Here is a 17,597-nt window from a genome sequence, read left to right as displayed (position 1 = left end):
CTGGATATGCCATCAATATCCCATTAATCAATTGTTCCAATGTAGATACAGCACCACAACTACACAGCTCTATACATTGGGTTGTGGATGGAGCTAGTTACTGCAGCTCTGCTCAAACTGAAGTGAATGAAAGCAACACTGCAGTAATTAGCTCAATCCACTAAGGCTTAGTGACTAAGCAATGGACGGAGCGGTGTAGTTCTGACACCTACTTCAGGTGCTACTTTAGAACATCTTATCTGCAGGTTGTGAAGTTGTCAGACCCCTGCCGATCAGATATTGATGGTGTATACATCAATATAAAAATCTGAAACAATCCCTTCAATCTCTATGAAAGTTCGTGTGTCTCCATGATTATAAACTTCTAATTATCTGCTGTCACATTCCACCTCATCTGCCTTCTGCCAAATGGAAGGAAGAAATAGAGGGCAGATAGAACAGAGTAGTATCAGGCTACATAGAATTTATTTGTAGTCCGTTACCCTGGAGACACCTATGTCTGCATACATTTTTTATTACATTTGCAAAATGTGTTTCTATTTTAGTTTTGTATACAGTAGATCAGAGTTAAAAAAATTGTAAAGGTGGACTTATCTTTTAAAAATAATTCTAGTATTTATAGTCTCTCAGCTTAATGTTATTCATCCGTCTCCATGATTATAAACTACAAACTAACTACAGTCACATTCCACCTTATATGCCTCATATTTTATGCAACCCTACCAAATGTAAGGAAGAAGTATAGGGCAGATGAAAAGATGTAAGATCAGACTACATAGAATTTGTTTGTAGTCTGGTATCCTGCAGAAACCTATATCTTCATAACCCAATTTTTTTTTTTTATTCGCTTAATTTCTTCTTTTTTAATTTTTATACATCAGAGTAAAAATTTGTGAAGGTGGACTTATCTTTTAAACATAATTTTTATAGTTTTTATATATATATATTTATATATATATAGTGTTTATAGTGTCTCAGCTTCATTTTGAGTTAAAAGCTTGTTTTGTTTTAAAATTTCAAATACTTGCAATATTTTAAAATTTAGACGTTAGTCATTTGTGGCTAAAAATCATATTTTCAATTGCCCTTTATTAAAAATATTGAGACATTCTGTCACAAAGAGTTAACTGTTTTTCTTGCTGTGTGACTGGTACTTTTACTTTTACTTTTTACCAGTAATCTAAAAACCTTATCTCTAAACTACTAAGAGGTCATAAACACTTATTTAAGCCACATTCTTATCAGTAAGATAAGAACTGAGCTATAATAAATGTTTAGGAGGTCATAGAGCAGAGATAAGGAGTCTTCTGCTCCTGATCTGACAGAAAAGACAGAAAATCCAAAGGCTGCTACTAGAGCATGTCAGCTCTGCACAGAAAATGGACTTCATATTTTTTAGACCAATTTAAAAAATAATTTTAGCTCAAAATGAGTACAATGCAATACTTAAAAAAATTGCCCCTAAGGCCTCTTTCACACGGGCGTCATATTTTTGGCCCGGAAAAGAGGCGGGTGCGTTGCGGGAACACGCGTGATTTTTCCGCGTGAGTGCAAAACATTGTAATGCGTTTTGCACTCGCGTGAGAAAAATCGCGCATGTGTGGTACCCAAACCCGAACTTCTTCACAGAAGTTCGGGTTTGGGATTGATGTTCTGAAGATTGTATTATTTTCCCTTATAACATGGTTATAGGGGAAAATAATAGCATTCTGAATACAGAATGCATAGTATAATAGGGCTGTAGGGGTTAAAAAATAAAAAAATTAACTCACCTTCTCCTCTTGATCGCGTAGTTCCTGGTCTCTTCTTTACTCCTTTAATGATGAGTTGTGGGCTGAATGACCTGGGTGACGTCAGATCACATTCTCCAATCACATGGTCCATCACCGTGGTGATGGATCATGTGATCTGACGTCACCACAGCTCCTTTAGCCCACAGCTCATCATTAAAGAAGTAAAGAAGAGACCGGGAACTACGCGATCAAGAGGAGAAGGTGAGTTAATATTATTATTTATTTTAACCCCTCCAGCACTATTATACTATGCATTCTGTATTCAGAATGCTATTATTTTCCCTTATAACCATGTTATAAGGGAAAATAATACAGTGAATAGACTGTCACCTAGAAACCATGCGTGAAAATCGCACCGCATCCGCACTTGCTTGCAGATGCTTGCGATTTTCACGCAACCCCATTCATTTCTATGGGGCCTGCGTTACGTGAAAAACACAGACTATAGAACGTGCTGCGATTTTCACGCAATGCATAAGTGATGCATGAAAATCACCGCTCATGTGAACAGCCCCATAGAAATGAATGGGTCCGGATTCAGTGCGGGTGCAATGCGTTCAACTCATGCACCGCACCCGCGCGGAATACTCACCCGTGTGAAAGGGGCCTAAAGGTGTACATAGCCTTTAAATGCATAGTTACATAAATGTCTGTAATAAAACCATTCTATTTACATGACAGTTTGAGCCATGCTAATCTCTCAATTTATTTTGCTGATATATCTTATGAAACAGTGGGAAATTGAAAAAACCATGAATCTGTAGTTATTCATTTTCAATTATTAATGGAATTAATGGAATTATTCTAAAGGATGGAAATGTGTTGCCATAAGGTGCAGTCAGCTGGTTTTGTGCTATCTGTTGCTGAGGGAAATTTATGATGGTCAAATCATCTCCTGTAAAGCTCATATGAAGAAGAACCTATGTAGTGATACATTTGCCTCAGCAACTGATACACTAGATTATCCAGTTGAGTCTTAGGTTTAAACTTTTTGGAGAGTGGTGAAGATACTAGTAACACTGAAAATATACGTTAAGCTCTGGGTCAGCAAAAAAAAAGTATTATATGAGAAATATACTGATAAAAAGCATTGTGTTAACCCAGCTCATTTGTAAGCAAACTGTGGTGGTTGGTAAGGGCTCTATTACTATCATTGCCAGGGAAACAAGGCCACTGTTAGGCTTCCATTGTGGCTGATCATCTACATACGGCCACTAGCAAGTTTCAAAACTAGTAGACTGAGGTCTCCAGCTGTAATGTTGGTTAAGAAGATGGAAGTATTTACAGAAATACACAGTTTAAGTGACAGAGGCATATTTAATTACCTGTACAACTTTTTAGGAATTGAGTACATTAATCCAAACTATGGTAGTTACCTTAGACAGCTGGTCTTTTATGCCCAGTAAGATGTGCTTTTGTTGTGCAAATCCTCAACCACAGCAGATGCTGCAGCTGTCATGAGGTTTTGATGTGTGACTGCTACTTGTTTACATTATGTCTGATTTACAGAGGTGGAGAAGTTCTTTTGAGGTATTAATGTTTTCCTTCTTTTTGCTAAAAGCTGTTTGGCTTTGATAGCTGCTAAATATGTTAGCTTTGTGACCGTATCTACAAAAAGATGTGTGACTACAAGTGAGCAAACAAATGTGGAACTGCGATGTTGAGTGCAAAAGTACATTGGAAGGATGAGAAATACAAAAGTAAAATGTCTTCTAATGACTTCCAGGGTTATCTAACATAATTGTTCTTTCTATAAGAATGATGCTTATGGTTCTCAAATCAAAACTTTTAGAGATTCTTTAAGAGATTATTCTGGATGAAAGAAACATGGCTCTTTACTTCCAGAAACTGTGATGAATCTGTCCATGGGTTGTGTCTGGTATTGAAGTAAATGGGTCTGAGATGCAATACCACACACAACCTGTGGATCAGTGTGGTGATGTTTTGGCAGAAAGCAGCCATGTTTTTCTAATTTGGACAATCTTTTGTCTAGGATTAGAAAACTTTTGGTTGTGTCTGATATTGCAGCCTACCAACATTCACTTGAAAAAATAAGACCCTTTTTTCTTATCTTTTATATCTAACTATCTATCTATCTATCTATCTATCTATCTATCTATCTATGTCTGATTAAGGAAAATAGATGTAACAGAGGTAGGTCCTTCACTTGGGAACCCATTCTCTACTAGCTAGAGGGGAAAGATGCTAAGAAAATGCATCTCTTGGTTTCACTCCTTAGACGGTGTAAAAAAATAGGTAACGACAACCTCAGAAAAAGAACACACAACAGATTTCACAGTTTTATTATATATTTAACAAAAATTAAGCCAAAATGGAAAAACCATGTGTAAAAAACGATACCCCATTAATCAATAGCTGGTTGAACCACCCTTATCAGCAACAACTTGAAGTAATTGTTTTCTCTATGACTGTATCAGTCTCGACATTGTTTTGGAGAAATTTTGGCCCTCTCTTTTATAACATTGCTTTAGTTCATTAAAGTTTGTAGGCATTTGTTTATGCACAGCTCACTTAAGGTCCCACCACAGTATTTCAATTAGGTTGAGGTTTGGACTTCTACTGGGCCATTGTAACAACTTATTTTTCAGACATTCTTTTGTAGATTTGCTGGTGTTCTTGGGATCATTGATACATGACACAAATTTTGCTAAGCTTTAGCTCTTGGATTTGTAGCCTCCCATTTGACTCTAGAATACTTTGCTCCACTCAAGGTGTCTCCAGGTACTGTGGTGCAAAAAAAGTCCAAATGATCAACTCTCCACCACCATGTTTGACAATTGGTATGAGGTGATTGTGCTGATGCTGTGTTTGGTTTTCGCCAAGTGTGGCTTTGTGCTTTATGGCCAAACATCTTTACTTTGGTCTTGTCTGTTCAAAGAACATTATTCCAGAAGTCTTGTGGTTTGTAAATGTGCAGCTTTGCAAACATAAGCCATGCTGCCATGGTCATTTTAGAAACCAGAGGCTTTCTCCTGGCAACCCTTCCAAACTAGCCATTCTTGTTCAGTCTTTTATAAATTGCACTGACATAAACTTTTAACACTTAAAACTTTTCAACTTAACATGCAAACTGAGGTCTATGGCATCTAAGAAGTAGCTCTTGGACTTTTTACAGTTTCTCTGAGCATTGCATGGTCTGACCCTGGGGTGAATTTGCTGGGATGTCCACTCCTGGAAAGACTGTCAACTGTCTTGAATGTTTTCCACTTGTGATTAATATTTCTCACTGTAAAATGATGAACTTCACATTGTTTGGAATTGGCGTTATACCCTTCCCACACTTATAAGCAGCTTCTCTTATATCATTGCTAATGTCTTTCCTCCTTGGCATTGTGTTAACACATAACCAAAAGTATTGATGATAATAAATTAATCAACAACATTTGATTAATAGCGCCTGGCTATTTTTAATTCCTACAGAATTAGGATTAACTTCCTGAAAGAAAATCACTAAAAACACTTGTGATAATAAATTGTGCTAAAACTAGTGGAAATCCACCTAATGAACCAACAGGCTGGGAACCAGACTATACAGGATCATGTCAAGAACATACATATATAAGACATGCACCCTTTTTGTTTATGGCCGTACCACTAAAGATTGTATATGAGATCAGTGTTCAAATGGCTGCATTACTATATTATATAAAATAGATACCAGCCATCAAAGTAATCAATCAATATCTGAATGGCTGGGCTTCCAACAATGATATCCGAGATTTCAGCCCACTGTCTTTAAATACTGTATGTCCAGAGACCCTTTAAGGCGATGTTCCAATAGTGTGCTGTGGGATCTGGTATCTGTTGGCTGTATTATGAATCCATAGGCCTCCAGGTACCAATATTATCCCTACGCCCTATTTATTGTCTATGCGCATCCAGCATTTAATTGTTGGCTGCTGGATATGGAGCATAGGGGTCTCCCAATCAATAAATCAATGCCCCACAGGCTGTCTAAATGCTTGGCATTATAAGGCAATAAATGTCAAAGTCCTAAGCTCGACGCGTTTCTAATACCGGAATCAGCCCGGTTTTTCACCAGGAGCATAAAGACAAACGCACATGAGTAATGGTATAGCTGCAGGCTTCTGATGGGGTGCGTGCAGCTGACAAGTCTACCGGCACTAAAGCGGCTGTAGCGTGGCCGCCGATAGAGATGGCCTTGGGGTTCGCCCGGCGGTCGTTTCACGGTGAACTTTGCTCGTTCGCGGTTCACCGAACATGCAAACATATGGCAATGTCCGCTGGCGCCATATTCTTTTGCATTGTGCCAAACTTTGACCCATGACACATCTATCAGGTGGCACAGGACAGCCAATTGAGATGTTTCAGCACATGGACACACCCACTAATCTATAAATAAACCAGATCTGGAAGCCATTTTACATTCTGTTTTTTGCCAGTGTAGGGAGAGGTTGCTGTGTGGAGCAGGGACAGACTGTTAGGGACACCAAACGCTAGCTAATAGGGCCACAAAAGTCCTTTTACGCACTGGTATAGGTGTGCTATCGATAGGTGTGACATACTGAGGGGTGTGATATACTTATAATACACTTTCTGTACTTATACAATTAGACAGCACTCTGTTTGATTGATGTAATGATTGGAAGGGCTCTCATTTAGACCGAAACGTTATCATAACTGTACATTGTGCATCTTTATGTCTGGCTGAATAAAATTCACTAATCACCACATCAATCAAGCGGAGTGCTGTCTAATTGTATAAACACTACAAGTGTGGTTCCTGAGGTGGAGCGAGGAACATATCCGTGACGTGCACCCCCAAAACAAGCCAGGCTACTGTTGAGTGCTATGACCATTTGAAATTACACTACTATAATATACTTTCTAACATAGAAAGTATATTATAGTACATTTGTATTGTGCAGCAGTTGTGTGCAGTTCTGCTGCAACACTGCAGCTAGATAGATGGGCAAACACTATTGGAATAACTAATTGCAACTGGTGTGATATACCTGTTGCCCCCCCAAAAAAACTGATTGAGGAGTGTGATATACCTATAATATACCTTCTAACATAGAAAGTATATTATAGTGCATTTGTATTGTGCAGCAGTTGTATGCGGTTCTGCTGAGATACAGCAGCTAAATAGAGGGGCAAACGCTATTGGAATAACTAATTTCAACTGGTGTGATATATCTGTTGCCCCCCCCCCCCCCAAAAAAAAAAAAACTGATTGAGGGGTGTGATAAACTTATAATATACCTTCTAACACAGAAAGCATATTATAGTGCATTTGTATTGTGCAGCAGTTGTGTGCGGTTCTGCTGAGATACTGCAGTTAGACAGAGGGATAAACGCTATTGGAATAACTATTTGCAACTGGTGTGATATACCTGTTGCCCCCCAAAAAAACGGATTAAGGGGTGCGATATACCTGCTTCCACAAAATACTGATTAAGGGGTTTGATATGCCTGCTTCCACAAAATAGTGATTGAGGGGTGTGATACACCGGCTTCCACCAAATATTGATTAAGGGGTTTGATATACCATCTTCCAGCAAATACTAATTAAGGGGTTCTATATACCTGTTTCCACAAAATACTGATAGAGGGGATTGATATACTGGCTTCCACCAAATATTGATTAAGGGGTTTGATATACCAGCTTCCAACAAATACTCATTAAGGGGTTCTATGTACTTGTTTCCACAAAATACTGATAGAGGGGATTGATATACTGGCTTCCACCAAATAGGCCTGCGATATACCTGCTTCGACAAATACTGCTGTTCTATAGGGATTTTGTCACAGGGTCATTTTAAAAATGACAGGCAGAGGAAGAGGCAGGCCATTTCGCAGGGGTGGTAGGGGTCGGAGCACCAGGCCGGAGCCTAAGTGGGAAGTTGGAGAATGCCATTGGCATACCGCAATGGAGGGTCCCCGGAAGGAAATATTTCTTTTAGAAGCGCATCCCTGAACTATATGGCCACGTTCAGCGTCAAGTAAATGTATCTCTGGCACACAGTGTCGGTGCCAACATACATCTGACCACAGACACGTAGTCTAGCAAACACGGGCAGGGAAGGTACATAGCTTTTACTGCCCACTGGGTGAATTCTCTGGCGGCTGTCAAGCATGCAACCCGTGGCACCTGTGTGGATTTGGTGTTACCGCAATGGATTGCATGCAGGCCTGCCTCTTCTTCTCCTCCTCCTACTCCATCCTCCGTCTCCCTGTCGGCTGACTCCTCCTTTTCCACTGCTACAGCCTCTTCCGCTGCACCCCCAAGCTCCCCAGAACCTATTTAACCTGCCAGGTGAGACATTGCCTTGATGTGCTGCTGTTGTTGTGCCTGGAAGCCAAGAGCCACACTGGTCCTGCATTGCTTTCAGCTCTGCTGTCACAGGCCGGTCAGTGGCTAACCCCGCTCAATTTGGCTTGACCCACATTGAGAGTTCTGTCCGAAAGGACGTTCAGCGCAGCAGGGGGGATCCTGACCGCACTCACCTAGCTCATTACAGTGTGGACTACCTCACATTTCTAAAAATGAATAAGGCATGGATCTCGGAGGAATTTAAAACTTGTGACGACCACGTTTAATTGAATTTACTCATGCCATCCCACACATATCCGCCACCAGCCAGAACAAAGAATGGTCCCTGTCTTATGCAAATACAGCGGCATCAAAGGCCTTTTCTGTCCGGTGAATGCCTAATGTTTGGGGCCTGTACTCCCCTGGCCTGCAGTAAAATTGTTATATTTCCAGCTACATAATCACTTGATCTTTACTGTACAGTGAATACCAAATTTTTTGGGCCTCTAATCTAACTGGCCAACAGTAAAATTGTTATACGGTGACCGCCTAATGTACCTCCAGCCACATAATAACTTGTTCTTTTCTGTACGGTAAATGCCTAATGTTTGGGGCCTGTAATCCACTGGACTGCAGTGAAATTGATATCTATTGACGGTCTAATATACCTCCAGCCACATAATCACTTGATCTTTTCTGTACGATGAATGCATAATTTTTGGGGCCTGTAATCTAACTGGCCAACAGTAAAATTGTTATCCAATGATCATCTAATATACCCCCAGCCACATAATCACTTGTTCTTTTCTGTACAGTGAATGCCTAATGTTTGGGGCCTGTACTCCACTGGCCTGCAGTAAATTTGATATCCATTGAACGTTTAATATGCCTCCAGCCACATAATTACTTGTTCTTTTCTGTACGGTGAACGCCTAATGTTTGGGGCCTGTGCTCCACTGGTCTGCAGTAAATTTTTTATCTAATGACCGTCTAATATACCTCCGGCCACATAATCACTTGATCTTTTCTGTCCGGTGAATGCCTCTTGTTTGGGGCCTGTACTCCACTGGCCTGCAGTAAAATTGATTGATTGTCTAATATTAGTGTTGATTGATCACCGTAGTGCTCGGGTGCTCGTGGGCTCAGGCCAAACACATTGTGATATTCGGGTGCTCAACCGTGCACCCAAGTATAATGAAAGTCAATGGGAGAACCCGAGCATTAAACCAGGTACACCCTGCTCTGAAGAGGGGAGGATGCCTGGTTCAAAAGAAAATGTCAGAAATCGTTGGTAACACCACCGAAATGCTTCTGTAACAGCATGGGGAGGATGTATGGATGCATCTTGGACTCGCTAGTCTATGCTGGGAGCTATGTTGTCCGAATAGTATGCCACTTACTTACATAATAATACACACAAAACCAAGGGGGAAAAAAAAAATTTGAGTAAAAATTGATAGAAGACATTGTTTTTCCTGAATACTTTCTTGTATATAAAGTGCAAGTGCTGCCAAAAATTACAAGGAAGAGGCACTCTGATGTACCCTTAGTGACACATAAAGGAGCGCATCATACACACCCTTTAAAAATTATGATTGATGGCCTGCTGGTGACCCTCAAAAACATTAGGAGCAAGGGCCTGCTGATTTGACCATCTAAAACATTATGGGCAGTGGCCTGCTGCCGCTTTGGTGACTCTAGTTAACCTGGGGCCGATGGCACGTTCCCGTGACGGCGCGATCCATTCGGATGTCTAGCCTATCAACTTTCGATGTAATTGTCGGCTCAAAACCATTGTAAACTACGGGTAATGGGGAATCAGTGTTTGATTCCGGATATGGAGCCTGAGACACGGCTACGACATCCAAGAAAGGCAAGCGGGTGGTGACAAATCACACACTCCCGATTTAGGGAGGTAGTGACGATAAAAAACAATACAGGACTCTTAAGATGCCCTGTTATTGGAGTGAATAATAAAAAATCACAGGGAATGTCACTGCAGTATTTTGGATGAGGAAACTTCTGCCTTATCCATTTTGATATCTTCCCTATCAACTTTCGATGTTCTTTTATGCGCCTAACATGGTGACCACCAGTAACGGGGAATCATTGTTTGATTTTGGAGAGGGAACCTGATAAACAGCTACGGCTACTACTTCAAAGCAAGGCAGCATGAGTTTTGGCCCGACAGGTGAGCTGACCCTGTAAAAGATTTGAGTTGTGGACCTGCAGGTAAACTGACCCTGTAAAACATTATATGCGAGTGCCCTTGGGTGAGCTGACCTTGCAAAACATTATATGTGAGGGTCTGCAGGTGAGCTGACCCTGTAAAACATTTGAGTTGCGTACCTGCAGGTGAGCTGACCCAGTAAAAGGTTTGATTTGCGGGCCTACAGGTGAGCTGACCCTGTATGAGATTTGAGTTGCGGGCCTGCAGGTGAGCTGACCCTATAAAAGATTTTAGGTGCGGGCCTACTGGTGAGCTGACCCTGTAAAACATTATATGCGAGTGCCTGCAGGTGAGCTGACCCTGTAAAACATTATATGCGAGTGCCTGCGGGTGAGCTGACCCTGTAAAAGATTTGAGTTGCAGGCCTGCAGGTGAGCTGACCCAGTAAAAGATTTGATTTGCGGGCCTGCAAATGAGCTGACACTTTAAAAGATTTGAGTTGCGGGCCTGCAGGTGAGCTGACCCAGTAAAAGATTTTAGGTGTGGGCCTGCATGTGAGCTGACCCAGTAAAATATTTGAGTTGTGGGCCTGCAGGTGAGCTCACCCAGTAAAAGATTTGAGTTGCGGGCCTGCAGATGAGCTGACCCTGTAAAAAATTAGAGTTGCGGGTCTGCTGGTGAGCTGAGGTGGAACCGACAAACCCAACTTGATTTTTATGGCTGCATTAATCTGCAGGTGACCGTCATACAGCTCTATAGATTTGTTTCCATCTGCATCTTTCTCAACAATCTGTGGCCTCAGTCTTTTATCCAGACTCTGTCATTGTGCCACTATGTGGCCTTCTCATGCTGCCATCTCCACACCATACCACCCCCATTCCTGTGGCTAGTAAAAATCGCTCTCTCAGACCAGGGTCGGCAGCTGTTCCATCTTTCTTATACACTGTCTATACTTTCACTGTATATAATTTAATTGTGTAATACTGTTGAGGGGGCCCTGACCAAATCCTTTAGTCCTCCTCCTCCTGGATGGGCCCCTTCTGGGTCAGGGCCCCAAAGCTGCAGCTTCCCCTGCTTTCCCTATAGCTAGGCCCCTGGTCTGCATTAATCTGCAGTTGACCATCATACAGCTCCACAGATTTGTTTCCATCTGCATCTTTCTAAACAATCTGTGGCCTTAGTCTTTTATCCAGACTCAGTCATTGTGCCACTATGCGGCCTCCCCATGCTGCCATCTCCACAGTATGTCACCTTGCCATTTTTATCACCATGTTGCTGCTTATGCTGCTTAAAAGGCCTTAAACTGATCACTAGGCCCACATTCTAATTAAGGTTTTACGCACTAAACCAAAGTAAAAAATAGATTTTATCTGTTATAATGCCACCAGCAACACTAAATACCCGCTCATACAAAACGCTGGTGGCAGGGCAGGCCAGCACCTTCAAAGCCTGCCCTGCCACCAGCGTTTTGTCTGAGCGTGTATTTAGTGCTGCTGGTGGCATTATAACAGATAAGCGTATCTGTAGAGTGCCAGTACGTGCCACGTGTCCAGCTTGGACACCCAGTATTTGTAAGGCACTGAGGGATCATTGAGGAAGCTGAGATGGTCTGCTATGTACTCCTTCACCATCTTCCAAAATGTTTCTCTCCTTGTAACACTAGGCCATGCATCAGGGTGAGGGTGCTAGCGGGGTGTCATGAAACTGTCCCAGGCTTTGAAGAGTGTTGCCCTGCCTCTGTTGGAATTGCTGTGTGTTCCCCTTGTCTCCCCTTCTCGGTTGGCCAAGGAACTACGGACTTTGCCGCCAGCATTGTCAGATGGAAATTTTTACAGCAATTTTCCAAGGATCTTCTGGTGTTGTACCGTTTTGCTCCTCCTCTCCACCAGAGGAATGAGAGATGTGAAGTTCTCTTTGTAGAGGGGGTAAAGAAGGGTGAACAACCAGTAATCTGTGTTGTCTAAGATGCATATAACGCGCTGGTCGTGGGAAAGGCAGCCTAACATGAAGTCAGCCATGTGTGCCAGAGTACCAACAGGCGAGTCTTCGCTGTCATCATCAGGAGGATCACTCCTCATCCTCTTCCTCCTTTTCTGCCCACCCACGCAGAACAGATGGAAATAAACTTCCATGGGTACTTCCCTCTGTAGCTGAGGCAACCGTCTTCTGCTCCTCCTCCTCCTCTTCAGCCTCCAATTCGCGCTGACAAGACGAACTGAGAGTGGTCTGGCTATCATCAACCTTTGTATTGTCTTCCCCCATTTCCACCTCTTCCACATGAAAAGCATCTGCCTTCATTGTGAGCAGCGAGCGTTTGAGAAGACACAGAAGTGAAGATGGTGACGCTGATAATAGTGTTATCGCCGCTCACCATCTGTCTTGATTCCTCAAAGTTGAGTAAAACCTCACAGAGGTCAAATATCCATGCCCACTCCTCGCTTGTGAATAGCGGAAGCTGACTGGAAAGGCGACGACCATGTTGCAACTGGTATTCCACAACCGCCCTCTGCTGCTCACAAAGCCTGGCCAACATGTGGAACGTGGAGTTCCAGTGCGTGCTCACGTCGCACAACAGCCGGTGAGCTGGCAATTTCAAGTGCTGCTGCAGTGTTGACAGACCGGCTGAAGCTGTCGGTGACTTTTGAAAATTTGCACACAAGCGGCGCACCTTCACCAGTAGCTCAGGCAAATTGGAGTATGTTTTTAGAAATCGCTGAACCACAAGGTTGAATACGTGGGCAACGCCTGGGATGTGTCTAAGGTTGCCAGGCTCCAAAGCCGCCACCAAGTTACGGCCTTTATCAGACAAAACCATGCCTGGTTCTAGGTTGAGTGGCGAGAGCTCAGTCTGGTCTCTTATCCCCTGCCACAGCACTGCGGCGATGTGCTGTCACCTAGGCAGATCAGCTTCAGCACAGCCTGTTGCTGCTTCCCCACTGCAGTGCTACACTGCTTCCAGCGACCGACTGATGACTGACTGGTGCTGCGCGTGGAAAATTTGGAGGTGGAAGTGGAAGAAGAGGTTGAGGAGGAGAAGTGGGGGTTTGAGCCACTAATATAGGTGGTGGCAGAAACCCTGATGGAATTGGGGCCTGCAATCCTTGGTGTCGGTAGCACCTGTGCCATCCCAGGGTATGAGTCGCACCCGGCCTCTACAACATTCACTCAGTGTGCCATCAGGGAAATGTCGCATCTCTGGCTGAAAGCACTTGTCCATGTGTCCGTGGTTAAGTGGACCTTCCCAGTAACTGCGTTGGTCAGGGCACGTGTGATGTTAAGGGACACATGTTGATGTAAGGCTGTTACGGCACACCTTGAAAAATAGGGACTGAGTAACGAGGGGCGGCTGCCGACATCAGGCTGTGGAAGGCCTAAGTGTCCACAAGCCTAAATGGCAACATTTCCAGGGCCAGTTATTTTGAAAGCTGTGCATTTAGTGCTATGGCCTGTGGGTGGGTGGCTGGGTCTTTGCACTTGGGTTCAAATGCCTGGGATAATGACATTTGGACGCTGCTCTGGGACATGAAAGTTGATGTGGTCTCTGATGGTGCTTGAAAAGGTCCAGGTGCAGGACGGGAGGCATCCGGGCCTGTGTTTTGGACAGGGGATTTGCCAGCACGTAAAACAGGGGAAGAGGAGGCAGTGGTGTGACCCGCAGACACAGAATGTGGACCCAGGCGTTCGGCCCACCTATTAGGGTGCTTTGATTACATGTGTCGGATCATACTGGTGGTGGTGAGGTTGCTAGTGTTCACGCCCCCGGCTCATCTTGGTGTGGCACAGGTCACAAACTACTATTCTTTTGTCGTCCGCACTTTCCTCAAAAAAGCACCATACTGCCAAACACCTACCCCTTGGCAAGGGAGATTAAAGCAAGTGGGTGCTCCGTGGAACAGTTGCGGGCCTATTCGGTGTGGCCCACCTTCTACCTTTTGCCACCACACTGCTTCTTCCAGCCTGTTGCAGTGCTGCAGATGCCTCCCCCTCTGTACTGCTCTCTTTGCTCGGCTTGTTGCCACCTTACAAGGTTGGGTCGTCCAGCACCTCCTCTTCCACTTCCTCACTCTGATCATCCTCCTGATTTGTTGAACTAACCAAAACCTCAGTGATTGACAACTATGTGTCATCCTCTTCCTCAACCTCTTGAGACAGTAATTGCGGCTGAGTCATTGGCAACTGTGTCTCATCATCATCCACCTCATTAAACACTAATTGCCATTCCCCAGCGTCATGTCCTTGTGACTCTGGATGCTCAAGAGGTTGGGAATCGAGGCACAAGATCTCAGGTCCCGCTTCAAGTGTGCTTGGCGAGAGGGCCAAATCAATTAATGGAGATGCAAAGAGTTCCTCGGAATATCCGAGTGTGGGATCACTTGTTTGGCCAGACTGTAAATGTTGGAACAAAGGAGGATCAGGGTGAGGATTGTGTGGACCAGACTCCTGGCTACTGAGACTGGACTTTATGGAAGACAGGATAGTGCTTAACCGACTGGAAGCACTATCTGTTGCAATCCAACTGACCACCTGCCCGCACTGGGCTGACTTCAAGAGTGGTCTCCTGCGCTGCCCTGCAAACTGGAACATGAAGCTAGGTATCTTGAATGATTGTTTTTCTTGTGTTCTGGCAGCAGGCTCAGTTTCACACACCATCAGCAACACGCCCACTTCCCCGTCCCTTAATGCTCGCCTTCTTCATATTAAATCTTATATGCACGCTTGACACACAGGATGTGGCATGGATGTCTCAGTTCACAGCAACCACAGTATATGGAAAAAGTATGGAAAAAGGAAAATAGATTTCACTTATATTTTTATTATCTATTGTCCTGACACACACGCTATTGCAGCGCAGATGTGACAATTCACTGCAGGGATCGTTTATAGGAAAAATTGTGATTAATTATAGAAAAAATATAATTGTTTTAGCTAATATTTTTCCCAATATCTGGCCCTGACACAGACACTCTATTGCAGCACAGATGTGACAATTTACTGCAGGGATCTAAATGTATAGTTGAGGGGGCACACTCAAAAGGAAAACACTATTGGATGATGTAGATTAAATTTAATAAATTAAAAACAAACCCCTAAAATACACATAAAACCTACATCAAAATATGCAATATGCATCAATCAAATGCAATAAATATCAGAAAAAAGCACCAATGTCCCACTTATAGTTGTAGATATAGGGATCACTGCCGTATGATTAGGTATCTGACACACAATTTAGTGGTAAAGTAGCCTATAATGTTCCAATTGGGAATTGATGGAAACGTCTGAATTAGTGTCACTCACTGTAGATACAGCACTATGTCCCTTAGGGTGATGTTACAAGGTGATGTTAACAAGTCCGCACCGTGCTGCAGCTATGGTGCTGTAGCTCTAGACACTATTCCAACTGGAAATAAGGTGTAGATGATTTAATCTTTACTTGTTAGAGTCCTGTGCCTTTAGATACATATGGCACTGCATCCACTTGGGGTGCTATTGGTGGCTCGGATCAGATCTCAGAGTCCGGTGTAAAATTTATACAGAGATGCGTATACACCCTCCAAGTTACTTACTGATTCTCGCCGCTGTAGCTTCCTATTCTTACCCCTTCTTGCTGCGAGATTGCAGCGCTGGTCTCTCAGGTAGCCGAACACGGCCGGCTGTGGCGTCCCACGTGAAATGATCTCTGGGGTTCCAGGTAGACGCTTGTATATGACGTCACTACTATGCGGCTGTAACTTTGATAGTGGAGGTAGATCGTTGGTATTCTTTAGATTGCTGATGTTTTTTCAATCTTTGCTGATGTCCAACTTCCTTTATTTGTTATTTGGAATCCGCGCTCACTCTGATATGCCAGACGCGTTTCGAGGTTTTAGACCTCTTCCTTTTTTACTGTATTTACTGCAGGGATCGTTTATAGGAAAAATGTGGATAAATTATGGAAAAAAAAAAATTTGTTTTTCGCTAATATTTTTACCAATAGCTGGCTTTGACACACACATGCCATTGCAACACAGATGTGACAATTCACTGCAGGGACTGTTTATAGGAAAAATGTGGATAAATTATGGAAAAAATATAATTGTTTTCGCTATTATTTTCCCCAATATCTGGCCTGACACACATACGCTATTGTGACAAATTTTTTGTTTTCCAATGACCGTCTAATATACCTCCAGCCACATAATCACTTGATGCTTTCTGTCCGGTGAATGCCTAATGTTTGGGTCCTGTACTCCACTGGCCTGCAGTAAAATTGATATTCATTAACTGTCTAATATACCTCCAGCCACATAATCACTTGATCTTTATTGTACGGTGAATGCATAATTTTTGGGGCCTGTAATCTAAATGGCCAACAGTAAAATTGTTATACGGTGATCGCCTAATGTACATCCAGCCACATAATCACTTGTTCTTTTCTGTCCGGTGAATGCCTAATGTTTGGGCCTGTACTCCACTGACCTGCAGTAAAATTGTTATCCAATGACCGTATAATGTACCTCCAGCCACATAATCATTGATGTTTTCTGTCCAGTGAATGCTAAAGTTTGGGGTCTGTAGTCCACTGGCCTGAAGTAAAATTGTTTTCCAATGACCGTCTAATATACCTCCAGCCACATAATCACTTGTTCTTTTCTGTACGGTGAATGCATAATTTTTGGGGCCTGTAATCTAACTGGCCAACAGTAAAATTGTTTTACGGTGACCGCCTAATTGTGGGACTATTTGTGCACTTCTAGTAAGTATTTGGTGGCTGCAAATATGACCTGAAGGATTTTCAGGTGCGCCTGCAAGTAAAGTAAATGGGGCCCGCAGCAAACTTGCAGTTCACAAACATTTGATTGCATTTGCGCGATCGCAAATCGTCCTGGCAAATCGTCCTGGCCGATGTTTGTCCATCACAAGCCGCCGAGCATCGCTCATTAAATGGGAAGAACCACACCCCATGGGCTGAGCTTATGGGCAGGATCCAATTGTTACAGGGTAGTACGCTTCAGCAGACTCCTATTCTATATCGCATGTGGCATCAGGGGAAAATACAGTATGTTTTTAAATTACAGTGAACAAACAGCAGCTTAAAGAAACAAGAAAAGGGGGACTAAAAGAGAAAAGGGGACCATGATGGCAGGTTGGGGAGGCATAATCGGGTTCAAAGTCACTACAGCAGCAGGCTATAAGCGCTCGATGCCGCTACAGCACTGTAATTATTTATCAGCAGAAGTGTTGTAGCTGCACTAGAAAGCACTAGATGCTGTAGTGCAGACTATACGATATAATCGTTTGTTTCTGTCACAAAATGACAAAAACTTTGGGACAAAAGCAGGCTTAAATGGCAAGC

At 43.0% G+C, this 17,597-nt stretch overlaps 1 protein-coding gene across 1 annotated transcript in view; it reads left to right on the top strand.

Annotated features, from left to right (window-relative positions):
• SLC6A3 (solute carrier family 6 member 3) overlaps nucleotides 1-17,597 on the top strand; it is a 154,624-nt gene that overhangs the window by 12,039 nt on the left and 124,988 nt on the right. The gene's annotated exons all lie outside the window — the stretch shown is intronic.

Source organism: Bufo gargarizans, chromosome 5, assembly GCF_014858855.1.
Source record: "Bufo gargarizans isolate SCDJY-AF-19 chromosome 5, ASM1485885v1, whole genome shotgun sequence".
NCBI lineage: Eukaryota > Metazoa > Chordata > Amphibia > Anura > Bufonidae > Bufo > Bufo gargarizans.
This window is presented reverse-complemented; position numbering and strand designations above follow the sequence as displayed.